This window comes from Dysidea avara, chromosome 1 (assembly GCF_963678975.1).
Source record: "Dysidea avara chromosome 1, odDysAvar1.4, whole genome shotgun sequence".
Lineage (NCBI taxonomy): Eukaryota > Metazoa > Porifera > Demospongiae > Dictyoceratida > Dysideidae > Dysidea > Dysidea avara.
The window spans coordinates 50,144,714-50,164,813 of NC_089272.1; the positions used below are offsets into that span (position 1 = coordinate 50,144,714).

A 20,100-nucleotide genomic window follows, 5' to 3' on the forward strand; every position below is an offset into this window, starting at 1 on the left:
CATGCCTATAGTGTATATTATACTGAAATACCTCACTATGCTGATTGCAGTGCATGCTGGCCACACTGCAGTTTCTCACTCTACGTACATATACTTAATAATAGAACTAGCATATCATATGACCCTATATCATCAATACGTGTAATCAAACATGGAAAGAATGATACACATCTGCTCATTTGTATGCACTAATCATGTGTCATTTTGTATAGATGAATGCTTTAATGGAGTATAATAACTACACCATGTGGAAACTTGCATGCACACTTTAGTTAAATGTACAGAACAGCATTGTCAAGTTTGAGTCTGCTGCTATAAACTTTATTTGTGGCTAGAGCTATGTACAATGGGTTGGTATTATAGCATCATACACCATTATTCAGCTAGGGATAGACAAAAAGCTTACTAAAATCCTGCACAATGATTTGAACTTCCAATATACTATTTTGACACCAAATTATAAAATTTTATACAAATGCAACTGTTAAAGGACAGTATAAATATCTTGGCAAACATTAACTATACCAGTGTATGTCTCATATAGCAACTTATAGATGGGCAAGCACATACACATAATGTGTACACTTGATCATGAACAATGTGCAATATATTATGACTGCAGCACACTTGGCATGTCATGCATTACTTTATACTTCACATGCAATGGTACTGCTGGTAAAATAATTATACCCTTTATTATTTGTATACCTCACAGTAGCTAGTGTGTAATTCTTGCAATTGGCAGTGTATACGTGCACATATCTATGTTAGCAGGAGTATTACATCAGCTATTAACTGTTGCTTAAATTTCAGATATACCTATCAGTCTATAATATACCCTAATAATACATGCATCTACGTATGTCTCTACCATTGGTATTATCTAGTGTAGACATTCACACTTATACATAGCTACACTGACACAGTATGAGTTGGTATTTCATGACTACTTGTCTACTGTCATCTGCACTGTTCACAGATTTTATATGTAAACCATTATTGAAAAGTGTACTATGTCAATGGTACATACATAACAAATGAAATTTTACATGGCAAATTGCCACTTCACACAAAACATCATGCATGTCAGTAAAAGGCATTATCTCTTTTCTTTGATCAATTCTTTTTTTCCTGAAAAGAAATCATGATCTTCGTACGTTCTATATTGGTAGCAACTTACTACTATCATGCACTTCTGTGGTCAGAATTTCAGCTTCTGCTGCTTGTCATAGCACCTCAACTACAAAGAACAAGACCACAAGTATGCATACACCACATTAAGGTCGCAAGCCAATTGACTACATAGATGTTTAAGCATGTATTGCACATTGTGTGAGAGAATAAAAGTGGCAAAATGTACTGTATTGTACCAGTACACTTGAAATACAGTACATATATAGCTATACAGAAAATACAAATACTACAGTTGTGATATGAAAATAACTCCACTTTTATATGTAGACAGTAGACACCAAGATTGATCACATGCATAAGTCCCTAAATTATATATATATATATATAAACCTGCCTTTTGTTCTACGACTAGAAATATAGATTATAATTTTGAACACTTTCTGATAGAACGATGTGTAAAAAAATGAAGCAGTTCATGAATGTCAAGAACAAGATATGACTCAGAAAGAACTTAAAGCACCACCTATCCTTATGTGCACAGCACACAGAGGGTGTCTTGCAATTGAGGTTAGTACAGTTCGTCTGCACTGTATTAGCCTCCTGACACACCGCTATTACCATATTTTCTATACATGCATGTGATGATGCCTTTACTATGTACACAAAATTGACTAACAAAGTGGATATAATAAATAAACTTATACATCATGTATAAATTCCATATAATTGGGTAACTAACTAAGCGCTAAATTGTTACCAAAAAGCTTGGCAAATGTTTCCTAGAAACCCCAACGTTCAAATGTGAACAATCCACACTTTTGTATAATATGGCCAATACCTATAGTTTCCTCTTCTCAACAACAAACTACATATATAGCAAAAAAATAAATAGACAACTGTTCAACTTGAGTTGTTTCACGGAGAAATCTCAAGAGTGCAGGTCAGTAGGTTGGTATATAAATATATCAACAGAAGTCTAGTACAAACAAGTGAAAAATAATGAAGCACAACTAGGGAGTGGTCTCAAAGAAATAGCACTAGCTTGAAACAAGTGATATATAGTTTTGAGATGATATTTGCAGGTGAACATGCATTATTGAGGATCACACTCAGTATACATGGTATTTAACTCAGCTAGATTTTTTTTAATCATGCAAAAGTGGGTTGGTTGGGCATGTGAAGCAACTAAATCAGTTGGCATGGCTTTAGCATCTAATATGTCGATATAACCACGACAAAACAGTAACCAAAAGCAATTCAATAATTATCCAGCCTTAATAATTTAATACAAAAACTTAACTCACTCATGTATGCAGATGACTTTTGTGGCCGCTTGTGGCCACCTATTACAACATAATGTATCTGTAATGTACGAATGTGTAAAGGCACAAGCAGGGCTGATTTACAGTAAGTTCAAGAGAGAGTAGCTGTGTGTTGGTTATATAATAAATAAGTTGAGTATTCAATTATGCATAAGCATGACAGGGGCAGATCTAGAAATTTTTAGAGGGGGTTTCCACTTTGGAATTGCAACTTCAGCCTAGCTGTAAGTCAAAGACCAAAAAAAAAGGTTACTACATGCTGTTGAACACCATAATGGTGATTTCAAAGGGCAAAAATATGAAGTTTCACCAATAGAAAAAGTGCTAATATAATACAGTATGCATAACTCTTGGTGATTTTTTATCGCCCACACAAATCGTAGGGGCACGTGCTACGATCAGAGGGGGTAACCCCAGAAACCCCCTAAAACTGCCCCTGCATGACCACAAGTAAATGGACACAAATACCACAGTAGTCAGGAAGTACAAGCCAAATATATTATTTATGTTAAGTGTTGACTAAACAAATTTTAGTAGATGTAGTACTAAACACATGGGGTACATTACAACTTTTGCATTCGTACATTCTGTAGCCCACATAAAATTAATGTGTTTTTAATTTTAAAGTGACTTTACACTACAGGGCAGACACCACAAACAAGTAGCCCTACTGAACTGCTACCTAGACGTGAAACGAATATCAAATTTAAAGAATACAAATTAATGAACAAATCATTCTAACTAGGTACTTGAAAGGGACAAAATCACTTTGATTACTAGTACAACTTTGAATGTTAAGCAATGAAAAGTCCTTTACATGTATGTATTTGTCTTTAAAAGGTGGTTCAAAAATGACAGCTTGTAGTGTTCAGCAGCTTTTTCAATGCTAAAATAATGTGTAATCGTCTGATTAACAGAATAACAAATGAACGAATCATGAATATTTGTATTATTCGCTTCCACCTTATTGTTAACTAAAAAGTATAGGATTGGATCCCCGGACATGAAAATTTCATCTCAGTACCACCTTTTTGTGACATAATGTTTCATATGTCAGATATTGATGACGCTCGCTTACCAATCTCTGCATGTATCAACATGATTCAAATAGTTGAAAAGGAAAACAAAATGTGTTGCTGACATAGTTAGATGAGATCCATGAACAATATCATGGCACATGACTAATTTCATATCTTGGGTGCCACTAAAGGGTCATGCTATTGTATGTAACTTAGTTGTATTCCTTCGCATTGAACTCATATCAATAATTAAGTTTACATTATAACTAAAAGGTAACGTACTATACCAACCTATTAGGAGATCACTTGTAAACATAAAATTACTAGGCGGTATCCTAACATAATCAGTAAAGTAAAAGCTTTTAGTGGTCTAGTCACATCAACACAACTGAAATTCATATGCATTACGCTATTATACAAACATAAAGGTACGTGTGTACATTCTATTTAGCACACCAAATGTTAAGATAGTAACACAAGAATGTTTTACTATCTCTTACAGTGTGGACACTCAAATTTCTGGACATGGGCAATAGCTTTTATTACCAGGTCCTAATAGTGGAACAGTGTAAACAGTCCAAGGAAACATTGCTGCACGATAACTGAAAATGGGACCTTTTCTCTCTCTCTCCACACATATACACACAACAAATGATAACAACCACCAGAACAACAAAGCGTCTAGAAGCTGTATGTGTACAAGATTACATCTACCAGCAAATGTTAATCACTTGTGCACTACTCAGGTGCTCTCCTTAATGAGACTAGTACACCAGTACTCCATAACACATTATTATTATCTCTAGGTGAAGGTGTGCCAGGTACTTCCCTCACCCTTATGTCACATACTGGAAATTAGCCATTGTTCATCAAAACAATCAAACTATTTGGTGTTGTCTAATGCACACACACACACACACACACACACACACACACACACACACACACACACACGCACGCACACGCACACGCACACACAGAGACATAAGCAAAGCAAAAGCCATAGACACACACACACACAGACACACTCACACATAGACACAAGCAAAGTAAAAGCCATAGACACACACGCACACACACAAAGCAAACCCTCAGATAGCCATGCTATTACCATCCAGTGAACCAGCACTAGGATGCCTAGCCTGCACATACCACTAAAGCACTTGAGTTTGTGCAGGGAAATTCACTGCAGGAGGACTGTTCAGGTTTAACAGATAGACATCATGGAACGTGTAGTCTGCCAACATGCACACACAGAACAAAAGCAAGCCTCCGGCAGCCATGTGAAACACAGCTATTGCCACCCAGTGAGACAGCAATCGGATTCCTGTGCATCATTGAAACAGCTGGGTAGACTTGAGCAATGTGAGTAAGGTTTGTTATGCAAGGAAACAACATTAACAATACTAATTGGGAGGAACCTTTCAATTACCAAGCCAATTCCCTAGCCACTTGTGCCCTAGCCACTTGGCTATGAAGTGTCATGTATTTTTTGTGTACATGTATATCCTTCCTTACTTACAAACACTGTATCACACCACTTATCAAGTGGTGTAGCTGATCTGGTGGAACAGGAAGGGTTTGGAGAGGTTGTCAGTAGGCAATTGTATAGATGGCATTGAACCATAGAATTACCTACCACTTCATCAACCATCTAATGTAATGCAGTGTGTGTGTGCGTGTGTGTGTGTGTGTGTGTGTGAGGCAACAGTACACACACATGCACAGACACATGACCCCCCTGGCTAATCTACGTATATAAATCTCAGCTGATTTCCTCTAACTTCCATTGTGAAACAAAGCTAACTTATGATTGTTCTTCTAGATGATATGACCTGGGTAGCAACTGTATACTGGTCTAACAACAGCCTCCTTAGCAAGCTTTATTGTGAAAGCAACCTACTAGATTGGTAAACCATAAATATTATTGTTTGTAAGCTTTGATGAAACTGCATACCCATGCAAGAGGGGGGTGTGCCCTTATGCCCTTTATCCCACTACATCTACAAGTGTATTGATAACATACCAGTCAGCACATTACTAGTACATTACATAACACACTATACAAGTATCCAGACATGCCTAAAGGAGTCACCCATGCACATCCAAATTGCCAACTTTGACCCTGACTTTGACCATATTGTAACCATTCAGTGAGTTGAAATTTAGTCAGTAGTGGGTAACAGCTTAGTGGATGAAGAAAATTTCAGGGGTGCATCTTTCATGAGATCTAAGTTACCGTTCACAAAATTGGATGCGGTTGAAGGTTTTTTTTTTGCAAACCTGGTTACCTTCACGGTTGCAAATAGTTTTACTACCACTTGTGCCAGTTACAAGAGCTGGTATGTGACACACAACTTGTATGTGGCAGTACAGTGGTAATAAAGATCAATTGTCAAGGCCATTAAATTTGTGCCAACTCAATGGTCAAGGACAAAATTTGAAACTCACAAAATTACTGTTACTAAATTACATGTCATGCATACTCTGGAAAAGTTGATTTCATCAAGTCAACATTTAACTGCTGTCGCAGATCAACCTCTAGGAGTATGGCCCTCAAGGTATAATGCATGCTTGGCTGCATGAACCTGAGGCTGCTTAGCTATACCACTAGAACCTCAAGTTGATTTATTTGGTTAATTTATTTAGTGCTAATCTTGCTCGCCTACCAGGTGTTTATGCTACAATTTCTCCTTTAGGGGCAATCAGAAATTTGTTTGTGACTCACCATGAGTCTATAGTGATAGACAGCTACACTCTCCTAAAACAGTTAAATTAGGTGTCAGACTAGTTAGTTAAGGCTGTGTCACAAGTGTTTATTTTTACAATTGGGTAAAGCCAGGTCCTATATGGTTAGTAGAGTTTCATGCATGAGTGTTAATACTTATATAATAGTACACTGTGTATGTGAATAAAAATTTGTATGAGGCGTTGCAATTGCTGTAGCCATATGATAGCTATCACAAGGTACTAACAATCTGAAAGATCAGGGTGGATTAAATTTATGATACATATCGGAGGCTGAATATTAGTGATTTCTGCAACAGGTGCATGAAACACAAAACACTAGTTTTACTTTGCTCGCAGCCCTTCACAAGGCCAGATCTAGCAGTACAGCTGGTATGGTTTTAGCCATACCAACTTTTGGACAGCCACTTCAAATAAAAAATAGCACGTGCGATTAACAAAACAAGCACGTGTGATTAATAAGTCTTCATCGTTGGTGGACTCACGATTTGATTTGCCATATACAGTATCCTTCAGTGTCAAACAACTCAATTTTTTGTTCGATTAATGTTTTTCTGCATTCTTCAATGTTTTAGTTACATGTTTCAGACTCCCTGTATTCACAGGCTTTAACCTTCTCACAGGTCCCTAGTGGGATAGCATTTAATAAAATAATAATGGCCAACTTTGTGCCTTCTCCATCTTGGAATAGGTCTTCATCTTCAGTGGACTCATAGTTTAATTTCCACTGAGATATTCCTTGTGTGTTTGTAGTTCATAGGAATAGTTTTCACATGCTGGCATAATAATCACTACTATGGTAACAATCAAATTTGAAGCTAAAGGCACTCTAGATGCCATTTCAGAGCACTAAATTAAAAAAAATTTCCTGGGGTCCCCCACATTGTGGTGCTTTTAGACTACTTAGATGGCTTTACCACTATTGCAGTACTAGATCCAGCCCTGCTTCAAACAATCCCCAGAATCTGGGCGAAATGGCTGTTGGAGTTACACCAGAGCCTTTTCCCCCACTAAGGCCACTCCAAATAAGACTGTAGTTTCCCATCCTGAGGTTTTCATTTTTCGGTGCGGACGGGAGGCTTATTATCATTATTCATTATTAAAGATTCGACTGCTCTATTAGAGTATCTCGATCTTGGAGAGGAATTCAAGGTCATGAAAATGGTTTTTTTGAAAGCTAGCAACCATTAGAACCGTTCATTTTAGGTTTCATTGTGCTTTTTAGCAATGCAAAATAAAAGGCTCCATGAGGAATTTCCTGAAAGCAGCACAGGAAGTGGTTTTGGAAAAATAATGACAATAATGACGATTTAATGCGGGTGCCCAGACGTGATGTGGGCGGAGGATGGGAAACTACACTCTCATTTGGAGTGGCCTAAGGGGGGAAAAGCGGTTTGAGTATGAGACTACACATATGTATCCTGAGGGAGATATTAGGTTTGTACATTTGAGGGCATTAATATTTTTGAGTTTTGTGTGCCATTTTAAACAATGTAGGTGTCACAGTTTTAAAGGAGTCTGATATTTTAGGGAATCCCCACCCTGTTGGCTAGCCTAAACGTTCTACTCGACGTTCTAGCTACTGTGACTACAGTTCGCCTTGGAGTGGCCTTATAATTAACAATCCCTTCTATACCATGGTACCTTCAGCTTGGTTTCTGACTACAGGTGTATATCATGCACATTTAAGAGAGGGAACTTACTCGCCCGAACTTACTTACCCTTTTTCAGTCGACCTCCAGTGCCCAACTGGTAGACTTGATAATAATAACAATAAACATCGCCGGTAAGCTGGGTGTCCTGCCTCTCACACTAAGGCACGAATGGCGAGACGAATGGGGCTCCTGGTAACCATGGAACAGCACAAAGGTCTTCATCCACACGTCCTTTCATTCGATCAGTCCGATCACCTACGTATACCTTCTCGCGCGCCTCTGCATCACTGCGCTTACATCTTAGTCCGTACCATGGTACACAGGCAATACCTGTAATAATTTTCTAATAAGTCATAGTTATTACCTGATAACGGAAATGCGAACCGGGTGTAATGATTTATAGGAAATAAACGCCCGGGCTTCTAAACGCCCGGGCTTCTATGCGGTCATATACGGTAGTTTGGTGGATCTTGTCATTGAAATAAAATGAGGAGGAATTGACAGTGAATAATCTTGATGTATAATTTTGAAAAGTGTTTGTATTCTGGACATTTTACGTCTCAGCTGAAGGCTTGGCCAAGAAAGATATATTTTACGCCACAATAACAAACTCACTAGTGGGGTGTGCATTTTCGGGTTTCAACGAGTGTATAGGCCATCTGCGCCTCGTCTTTTCTTTTATCTTCAATCAGGCTGCTTGTTCTTCATCCAACCAAACCATATCGAGGTGTTAATTATCCGAATCAACACTTTCTTTCAGCAACCTATATATGTGAGATCACGCGAGACTCAATGAGAGATTACGGAGTCCGGGAAACGTGCAGGGAGAGAGTTGTTGGCGCCAAGACACCTCATGGACAGTGACTAGACTAGTCAGACTTAACTGTATTATATTGTGATTGCTGTATGATTTTACAGTCTTAATAAATTATCTAATCGAGTCTTACAACTTGGAGGACCCCACCGAGATATTGCCGATTTTCACACATCGACCAAAGTGAAGTAGAGTTCGGATAGTGATGGATTACCCCTGTGTGGTATGCAAGGAAGATGTTGGCAACTCAGATGAGGCATTTCAGTACGAGTTGTGCGAAGACTGGGAACACGTGGACTGCATCAGAGAATGTGAACGCCCGGATAGCACGCTGTATGATGCACTGGTGAGCAGGGCCGCCCACAGGGGGGACAACTGGGGCATTTTTCCCCGGACCCCAGCCTGAAAGGGGCCCCAGGAGGCCCCATGAAGGGCCCCCTGAATACCTGTTTAAAAGATCGATATACTCTAATAGAGCAGTCAGATCTAAATACTCTAATAGAGCAGTCACAGTATTCTTCAGAGGAGCAGTGTAGCAAGCTTATAGATAAGGAGATATGGTTGATGATGGGTAGTTATTGTCATTGCCAGCAGGTTGTGACCTTGTTTTTTTTTGTTTTTATTTATTTATTTTTTTTTGGTCTTCACCCTAAGGGCCCCACTTTAACTCTTTGCCCTGGGCCCCTTAATTTCTCTGGGCGGCCCTGCTGGTGAGGTGTCGCACAGTGTTTGTCCTTTATATGCACACGCTGTCGTAAGAAAGGTTCACTTGTTAAACAATTTATGAAGTGTGAATTTGAATTAGCGCACGCGCAAGACGAGCGGCTGGCCAGCGCGCGTCTATTAGAACAAGCGGAGGCACGTGCGCAAGCTAGTGAACAGGCAATAGCTGAACTTAAGCAAGAGCGTGATGCATTGAAAGCAGAAGTGAAGAAACTTCACGACGAAATATCGAAGTTGCAGAAGGGCTACCCTAGTAGAAAGACTACGGAACTCTCAATTCAATTCAATTATTAGCTTTATAGTGCAATGTTACAGGTGTAGCTACATGGTTGTACAACAATAAAGTGAGTTTGTATACAATTGCACTAAAGGTAATCTGGTAAGTACCAGATCCCATAACTTAAATTAAGTACTTATCATTACTTATATAATTACAATTAGCTGCTAAATGTATCAAAGTTAGGTGGATGGGATGTTTGGAGCAGATGCTACAAGGACATGTAAAATGGAAACTATGCTGGTTGTCTGGATCGAAGTTTCTTATAAAATGCTGCCATAGGATTTTAGTTAGTTGAAATTTAATGGTAACAAAGGGTTGAGTTAGGTCAATTACTGGTAAGCTGTTGAAGGTTCGAGGAAGTCTGTTGAAGTAGAAGTTTCTTTGTTGATCTCGGACAAGAAAGAGTCGGAGGTTTCAGAGCACGGTGATTCGGAGTCATCTTCGTCCGAGTCTGCTGGAAATACAACCTCTAGTCGTAGATCGGCTTAGGCACAGAGACGTAGTGCAGCACGTCCCCACCCCCCAGGTTTCAGAGAAATGTCCAGTCACGTTAAGAAGTTTTCAGGCAAGCGAGCTGAGGACGGCACGTCGAGGTGTGGCTCGACGATTTTGAAGAAACCACAAGAGACTGTGGATGGACAGATAACATGAGAGCTAGATGGTTCTCCTGGTTTGTGAGTGGCCCTGCCAAGGCTACATGGCAGAGGACCCTTACTACTGAGCAGAAGGCAGATTGGAAGAGCATTGTGAAGGTGTTCCAAGGGCAATATGGAGTGCATGTTGACCCCCGAACTGCTTACCAGAGATGTAATGAACTCCGCTATGATCAATTTGGATCTGCACAAGGACTGTTGAATGCTATGCGTGAGTACCAGAGAATTGCTCCTGAGAAGCTTAGTGATAGTATTCTAGAGTCCATCTTGTGGAATAAGGTGCCAATAGAGCTGCAGCAAGAGGTCAAGGAGATTACAGATGGCTCAGTTCAGAAACTGTTATTGAAATTGCTTAGAGCAGAATCAGCAGTAGCTGAGAGAAAGCGTCGCAGTCAAGAGACAATTGAGAAGCCACCTGGTGGTAGACATTATACACCTACTAAGAGAAGTAGTGACAGTGCTAGTGGTAGGAAGCCTGATAAAGGCAAAGGCACAAACTCTCAGGATTCTACTCATAGGAAGAGTGGTACAGTGAAGACTACTCTACAGAATGAGACTAGTATGCAACACATCAAGTGTTATAAGTGTAAGTTGAAGGGACGCATGGCTAAAGACTGTCCAGAAGTGACCCAGAAGCCAGGAGCCAATGTGATAGAATCTGAGCCTACCCAAGAGCTTAGCAAGGAGTCTGTTGACCCATGGATGAGGACAGTGAGTGCTGGTACTGGTAGTGAAATTGAAGTTTCTGAGGTACCTACCAGAGGTCCAACTTACAAGGTAGATATAATTGTGGATAGTGTTAAGACAAGGGCACTATTAGACCATGGAGCCCAAGTGTCTATTGTTCGCAGAGAATTCCCTCCTAAAGTGCGTGAAGCCCAAGGATGGACAAAGGAAGAGTACCAGACAAGGAACCTGAAGCTAGACATACAGCCAATAGGAGCAAATGGAACAGAGTTGGGCGTTGTGGCTCTAGTGAAACTCAAGGTGTCAGTTAAAGGCACAGACAGGACTCTACAGGTTCCATGTTATGTTTTGAACTCCAATAGACCACTTTGGAATGGTGAGTTGTGGAACTGTGGACTTGTACTTGGGACTAATTGTTTAGAGAAGTTTGGGCTTTTAATCACTTATCCCAGTGGTCAGATGGTCAGACCAGCTGTGAAGGAAGTTGCTACTTCACAGGACACTAACAACACAGAAACAGTAACCTCTAACTCAGTGGTGTGTACACCGGTATCCTCTAATACAGAAGTGAGTGTAGCATCTAGCACAAATGTGTGTGCAACAGTTACTCCTAGTACAGACACAAGTAGGACTGTGGTACTAGAAAAGTGCCTGCGTATTGGACCGTTCCAAACTAAGGTTGTACAAGTGAATGTGGTGGGTGCACCCATATGTGATCTTCAGACAATTGGAATGGTTACACCAAGTGAAACGGTGGCTAACTTACAGTGTGATTTACTGAAGAGGTGTGGAACAGCAACACATCGGGAGCGCTAGCTATCACAAACTAGAGTGGTGAGCCATTAGCAATTGAACAAGGCACAACAATGGGCAGTGTGGAAGAGGTAGAACTTGTTAGTCAAGATGACCCAATGTGGAGCAACACAGACACATTGCCAGTAGATGTTGCAAGGCTTGATGAACTCACTGAGGATGAGGTCAGCCAGAGGAAAACAGAGCTAGAGAGCCAGTTAGTAATTGGTGGTGCCTGTTCTGAAGAGGAATGTGGCAAGTTTAAACAATTATTGTTCTGTAAGCATAGTTGTTTGCTCTAGAAGATACAGAGCTTGGAGAGACAGGTCTGGTGGAGCATGTAATAGATACTGGTGAGGCAAAACCAGTGAAGACTTCTCCAGGACGTCTGCCATATGTCCTCAGGAAGGAACCTGAAGATGAGTTAATCAAGTTAGAGACAACTGGATGTATCGAGCCATCAGCTAGTCCTTATGCATCAGGATTGGTGCTGGTGAGTAAGAAAGATGGGACATTAAGAGTATGTGTTGATTACAGGCAAGTGAATAAGGATACTGTAGCTGATAGATACCCCATGCCCAGAGTGGATGAGCTGGTGGATGCTATTGGTAGAAGGGAGGGCAAGTACTTCACAACTGTCGACCTGATGAAAGGTTATCACCAGGTGAAGATGGAGGAACAGTCAAAGCCCAAGACAGCCTTTACCTGCCATTTGGGACTTTACCAGTACCGTCGTATGCCTTTTGGCCTGACAAATGCACCAGCGACATTCAGAGATTAATGAACAAACTATTCATTGGCAAGGAATGGGAGTCAGTATTTGTTTACCTGGATGATATTCTGGTAGTATCAGCATCCTTTGAGGACCACTTGGGAGATGTGGGACTTGTATTGGATAGACTTAAGGATGCAGGACTGAGTCTCAAGCCCAGCAAGTGTCTGTTTGCCGGGAAGGAGGTTGTGTACCTCGGATTCACCATATCATCAGAGGGAGTGACCCCTAATCAGGAGAAGGTGAAGGCAATTGTGGAATATCCCCAGCCAACAGACTGTAAGTTGGTGAGAAGGTTTTTGGGTATGTTGAATTTCTATAGGAGACACATACAGAGCTTGGCAGCTATGGCCAGACCCTTAACAGTACTAACATGTAAGGACCCAGTTAGTGGTGGTATAGTGCAGTTTAAGTTGAGTCCAGATTGTGAGAAGGCATTTAGAGAATTGAAGGAGAAGCTAGTATCAGCACCAGTTTTGAGCCCACTAGATTTGTCAAGACAATTCTTTGTGTGGACAGATGCCAGCCTGTTAGGTTTTGGAGCAGTGTTTGAACAGCTGGTCAAAGCACTGGAAAAATCTCATTTGTGCCTGCAGTGCATATATAGTGCATATTAAGCAAATATTACATTCATTTGTGTGCTCATCATATTTGCTCTAGAGTAAATTTGTTATTTGCTTCACATTTGTTGTTGAGTGTTGGAGAAGATAAACCAGATTTGCAGCACACGTGGCCTGTATTTGTGCAATTTCACACACATGGGCAGATGTAGGATAGATGCTACGAACCTGAAATGCATGTATAAGACATATGTAGCATACACATGACAAATTTCACTTATAAGCTATGCATGTAGTTTGATTTGACAATTAATTTGATTTGAAAATAAACATGAAAATAATTATACAACTCCATTAACAGTTTTTTTCTACTTTTAGTTGTTCAAATGAGTTTGTCACTAACTGAAAAAAAGTTCACAAGGCTTTGGTCTTGATATGTGGATTCTCCAACATAGCTCTGCTTCTTGTGCTATGACATCTATTTTGTTATTAAGAGACTTTCCACATCCTATAATTTCAGCTTCTTTTTTCTGGTGGACAATTAGATGTCTTATCTCTGTCGGTACACTAGATGCCACCAGAATCTTGCCCAATCATTTCATCGGCTGCTCTTAGTACTTCTTCATACTTTCATTTTGATTCTGCGCCAATAGTTGAAGAATTGTGTAGTGCTTTACACACTTTCTTTCTACAAAAATAATATATGTAACACATTATAATACAAGCCAAAAGTAATTCTTACAATGTGTCTTCTCTGTCTCTCCTAGAATGGCAGCACAAGCTGACTGTTGTCATGTTTCTCTCCTGGCATGGGTGGCCTTTCTGAAGCCATGACTGCTCCTATCAGAAAATGGATAACTGTACACACATTTTTGGAACACACGTTTAATAGTAATAGCTCCAATACTACTTCATTTGTCATTTTATCAATAACTGCTTGCATGTTTTCTTGATTACCATCCAATGAAATCCTTTCACCAAATCTGGCAATATTATGGGAGTAAATTAAGTTTCTCAAGCAACATGTATTCATACTTGAGACTGAAATGCCCGTGTAGTTCTTCTACAATCTTATCATCCAATACGATATGTCATGGATAACTTCCTATGATCACTGATCTTGAATGATTACTTTTAAGCAGAAAATGCAACTTACACTATTAAAATATCTTGGAATGTGAGCAGTCCTTGTCACATCTTTACCAGTTAGAATAAGCCTTTGGCCTACAGTCTGGATGCTTCTTGTTGTACTAGAAGTTGGCCTTCTTGAGATGAAATCGCGGATGAAATATGAGCGGCAATGAAATGTTATCACATAGCCCAGTAACTGAATTGGTTACATCGTTAACTTACGACTCCCCTGTATGGCTGAGGTAATGGCTTTGTTATAGCTTGCCCCAGCGCCAGCGTTGTTCTAGCCGCTGGGTGTCTGTCATCATAGTCACTCGTAGAACATTACGGCCGCCCTGACGATGGGATCTGTCACGCTGCAAGTGGTCCCCCGCCGCAAGTGGTCCGGCCGGACCAACTACCGCGCCTCAAGTAGTCCGGCCGGACCATGTAAAGTTGCTGCAGATGGTCCGCCCTGCTGCAACCGGTCCCCCCAATGAAATCTCCACTATCAGCTTCCCCAGTCCGTACTAGCTCAACGTCTCGATCACTGTGTACTGCGCTCCACGAAATACGAGTCCTGAAGCGAAATTTGAGTGATGCACGACCTAGCTATAGTCTAAACACTACCGCATTGTTTTGCACGTGGTTCCCAGTGTAGCATGTTGTGGGATCGTACGCGTGTCCCTTTACCTTTCAAAAAATACAAACAAAACATACTCTAATAGAGCAGTCAGTTATTAACTTTTTTTTTATCCCGGGCTTGATGGACTGCCCTTGCCTACCACCCCCAGCACATAAATGGCCTGTGCTGGACAAACCGGGACTTTCTTAGTCCACGGCAAACTGATAATCTGCCCGAATCAGCTCCACAATTGGGGGAGTCTTAACATAGTGACCGATGGATGAGCGGGCTCCGCGGATGCATTGTATGGAGGACCGCAAGAGAGAAAAAGATAGACAGCACCTTAACCAGACAGCACCTTAGTCAGAAATAGATAGACAGCACCTTAGTCAGTTATTAACTAGAACAGTCACCACTATATATGTCTTAGTGTCATGTATAGTCATCGCCATGCAATCGCCAGCAGTATGTGACAGGATAACACTAAGATGCATCTCTGGAAGATGCTACAAATAAAGCTTCTGGGAACCTCCATCACTTTGGTGAAACTTGCAATGCTCAATTACCATCTCCACTTAGCTACCAGAGGCCATGACACACCAATTTAACAGTTGACTAGTTTTCTCAGTTCTTGAATCTCTATGCTCTGGCATGATTTAGGCTGGAGTGCACTGTAAAAAATGAAGTGTGCCAGACACACATTTGAAGTATGTCGAAGTGTGTCTGACACACCAAAAAATGTTGCAATATACACACTTTTGCACATGGTGTGTATATTGGTGTATCAGACACACTTTTTTTTACAGTGTAAGGGTTAGACAGCTGTTCTACCAATGGTGGCAACCATTAATTCACTTTGGATATAGGCTTGGACAGTGATTGGGAACTAGTTACTAAGTGTCTTTCTGGCAATGAGCCTATAAGCAGCATGCATGTAGACATAAACACAACTTGGCTAGTCGAAAATAAGAAATCATTTTTTACAGTTAGCTATGTATAGATTCTCTATTCTAGAATCTGTTATTCAGTTTGACTTGACTTGATGTGCTTTTCAGTCACTTGGAACAACTGATTATGACAACCAGCAAGGATTAAGGACTTACTTATGTAGGAAATCAGGTACAAATACAGCAGATACTGTATACTCAGTCATGGTACTTAGCAGCTGTCAGCAGACTTGTGTGTGTGTCGAGCCAGTAGAGATCACTGATAAAGACAAGCTGCATGATTGAGTTGTACAAGAAATTTTTGGGATGAAAAGGTGACATTGGAATCCAAGGGCGTAGGCAGGGGGGGTTCGAATGGTTCGGACGAACCCCCCTTTCAGAGGCAGAATTTTTTAAAATTAAAAATCACACCAAATCTTACAGCCCTGGAGCTCTCCGGTAGCTACTTTCCAACTGGCGCTCCTCTGTACTACTCTTGAGGGTCACATCACATTAAAGCTGAACCTTGCAAATCATATCTATTGCATCACGTGATCAATTGCGCACGTGATGAATGGCGCGGATGAAATGGCGAAGGACTGTTCAGTGGTTGGTTGAGACATATTACACAGGTTCTAATAGTTCTTGCGCGTCGACAAATTTAAAGCGGAAGTCACGTGTGGTAATTATAGTTTGAAGTTCAAAAATAAATCGATTTGATTAGTCGAAATCCTATGCACGTGATTTCGCTTGTTTTTGTTGTCGCGCAAGAACTATTAGAAGCTGTGTACAAGCTTAAGGCAGCAGCTGCTAGACTCAGGTTAGCACGAACTGTGAATTGTTGATGTATATTTACCTGATGAATTGTTTGTTTATTTATTACATGTTGTGGTCACGTGATGTCTCGAACATATTGGAGTACAAGCCAAGTCTGAAGACCGGCCGAGAATAATGTATATAGCTGGAAAGAAGTATTGCCAACTAAGGGATTCGAGTGTGAGGGCTTCCGTGTGTTAGGAAATTGAAGCTAGCTGTCCGTATGTTGTCTAGAAGTGAAGATTAGTTAGTTTTACAATAGGTTTATAGTTTCTATAAGCTGCATAAACAGCAGTGTGTAGGTTTTAGCTAGTTAGATGCACAAACACCTTTTAATGTTACTGCCTAAGGGCACATTTTGTGTATGCATCATTTTCGTTCAAACATGGTCTAGGGGAAGCACCCAGGCCTTCCCCTTAAGAAATTCCGGCCACTTTAAATTCGAACCCCCTTCAAAATAATCTTGGCTACGCCCCTGGAATTATGTTTCATTTCTATTTCAAACTATATTGTGATAGTGAGTCAGTGCATGCTATGTACTTTCATGCTTTCCATTTCTTTAATCCTGCATGTAGTTGATATTCATACCAGCATTGGCAAAATTTAGTGGATTCTCTATAATATCCACCTTTTTACCCTTGAATGTGTGAAAGCATCAGTGTTATGACCAGATCACCGTCACTGTTGGCCGGTGTTATAGTAGGTTAGGATGATTACCAATAAAGTTGAATAATTGCCAAATCTGAAAGCTCCACTTAGCTATTAAAGTTACTGTATATTTTCATCATTTTGCACAGGGTCGTGTATGGTTGTATAGGAAATGTTCACAACAATACTTCATAAAAGCACTGGCACACAATTCATCGCAAAGATTGTTATGGCCACTCAAAGTTGCAGGCTCTAAAAGAGTATATGTGCAATGTAAGTAATTATTAAGTACTAAGTTATTTATTAATCACATAATCATTAGCATAGTTTTGAAATCTTAATGCTTCCTAATTTAATAATTTGATTAGGCATGCAGGCTGTTCCATAATCTAGTGGTGGCTACGCGGAAAGTATTTATGAACATTAATCCTTGAAAATGATGACATCCCTCTTCTTGTACATTGGCTGTGAAAGATATGGTTGGTAGCTGTAAAGAGCTCAATATAGGAGATGAAATTACTATATTGTTAATTTGCAGTCCCAGTTTACAACTGCCACATATTGATTCAGATGGTACTGACCTTCCTGGTGGCTTTATGACTACAATATCAGCTCATCGTGGACTGTTACAGTATAGTATAGTGCATGATATCAGTGAAAGTGTTACTGTACTTATAGGGAAATCCAGCTCCTAATTTCATGGGTCATGTCAACAACATAGGATTGCCTCTCCAAGAACCTCTTATAATTGTGTTTATGTGACATCAAGAGGTGACATGTATTAAGCCATTATACTTTTCATCATCATTTAGATAACATCGTAGCTGTTTATGTATGTGGGTACATTATATGCTCAGGCATCACAGCCGATAAACCTCTAGTAGCCTCTTGCTCTGCCAGTGGATTGTGCCAATCGACTTCAATACTGTGAACACTAACAGTTTTCTACTAATAATGCATGGTATCAGCTAAAGTTTTGTTTATATGTAATTTATCTTGTCAGCATAAAGCTACATTGCTAGCTTAACTGTATGTACTAGCTAGCTACAGCGCCCCCAGAAGCTAAAGCTTTTTACAGGACTAAAAATTTTGATGTAGAGTGGTTTAAATCATACTGCTTTTTATGCTGATCAAGAGTTGCATAGGGACATTAAAGTGACAATCATGAGCAGTTTAACTATAATTATTATAACCTAAAGAATGGTATACACAAGATCGCATGCATTTTATTTGCAAGATGTGCTTGGCAGGCTAAATGTACCAATACAACTGTAAATGTTAGATGACTGTTCTAATAGAGTATTGACTGACTGCTCTATTAGAGTATCTCGATCTTGTATAACACGTACGCATACTAGTAAGGCCACAGTGGAAGCTGGAAGGTCATAAAAGAAGCTAGGTTGGCCACGGCACAGTGGGGCACTTTGTGCCTAGCTCTATAGGCGTTCTCAAATATCTACGATTGAGTTTATAGTGGGGGACCACTTATGGCAGAGGAGGACCAACTGTGGCGGAGTAAGTTGTCTGGGGGGGACAAGTTGCAGTGCTGCAAGTAGTCCGGAGGGACCAAGTATAGTTGCTGTAACTGGTCGGGGGGACCGATTTTGGGGGGACCGGTTGTAGCATGACAGAACCTTGATATGGAACCGTCTATCTGCTATGTTGTACAATGCCACCTCTGTCAGACAGTTTAAATCATTATTTTGTTCTTTGTAAATTTATTTTTGTTTTGTGTGCTGTATTATTTTGTGTTGTTTGATTGCATGTAATTTCACAGGGCACAGCTGAAAAACAGCCTCTTCGGCTGATGCTGTTTTCCCTGTATAAATACTACTAATAAATAAATAAATAAACCTAAAAATGCTATGGTAGCACCTAAAAGTGCTAAACTTTTAGTTTGACTGCTCCAGTCAAAAAATAGCACTTCTAGGTGCTACCATAGCACTTCATTTTTAACAGTGCACTTGCCACGGAACATTGTTTCGTGGCCCACGCCAAGTTTGCTGCGTGGCACACCACGCCCACGCATGGCACTCACTGGATGCAACGCGTGGTTGACGTGAACAGTTGTATAAACAACAAACTCTACAGTACAGGTGTAGTTACGTCTACAGTACTTTGCTATGGGGCTGGAATGAAGTTTCGAAAGTTTCGTGGGTTCAAAGTTCAAGATTATAAAAGTATACTTTCAGTGGCGATTCTAGACCTGACCTACAGGGGGGCAAGTAGGGAACAGCATAACTATTGTTGTTTGGCTATAGTATAAAGTAGAATTTTCAGGGGGGTCTGGGGGTGCAACCCCCAGAAGCTGCACGATTTTTGCAATTTAAAGGCTTGAAAACAGCCTAAAATTTGTTCTAAAAACATGAAAAATGCTAAAAATAACAATGCCAATCTATACAGCAACTTTTCCCCAAGATTTTTTAAAAGTTATTTTTAACAGGGGGGCATGCCCCCCCTGGCCCCCCCCCTTAGAATCGCCTATGTATATTTTAAAGCTTTATAATGCACTCACAGTCTACGACAGAGTTACTGTACAAATCAACTTCGCTATCTTTATTGCAATTGGCTCTTAGTGATCGATCTTCGTGTGCCACGCCCACTTTTGAACCATCAAAGTTTAGCTTGCGACTGTAGCTGTAGCGTTATAATACCTTATAAAGTGAAAGATAATGCATGGAAATGTCCTTTAGCCATTAATTGGTGCAGTTAGTTTGGCGCGGCCGTCCCTTCGATTAGAGATTAAGGGTCTGGTCTATCTAGCATCAAGTACTTGTGCAGATGGAATGCGGTATTACGTCAGGTTCCCCGCGTAA

General features: G+C 40.3%; 2 long non-coding RNA genes across 2 annotated transcripts; both read right to left on the minus strand.

The window, feature by feature from the left end:
* Window positions 1–1,001: 1,001 nt before the first annotated feature.
* LOC136250861 (uncharacterized) lies at window positions 1,002–8,262 on the minus strand. Its single transcript, XR_010698780.1, has 3 exons — window positions 7,945–8,262; window positions 1,181–1,240; window positions 1,002–1,131 (listed from the first exon to the last, which is right to left on the minus strand). It is a non-coding gene; the product is annotated as an uncharacterized lncRNA (long non-coding RNA).
* A 5,228-nt stretch (window positions 8,263–13,490) lies between these two features.
* On the minus strand, window positions 13,491–14,633 carry LOC136250868 (uncharacterized). Its single transcript, XR_010698793.1, has 3 exons — window positions 14,195–14,633; window positions 13,902–14,142; window positions 13,491–13,847 (listed from the first exon to the last, which is right to left on the minus strand). It is a non-coding gene; the product is annotated as an uncharacterized lncRNA (long non-coding RNA).
* Window positions 14,634–20,100: the final 5,467 nt, after the last annotated feature.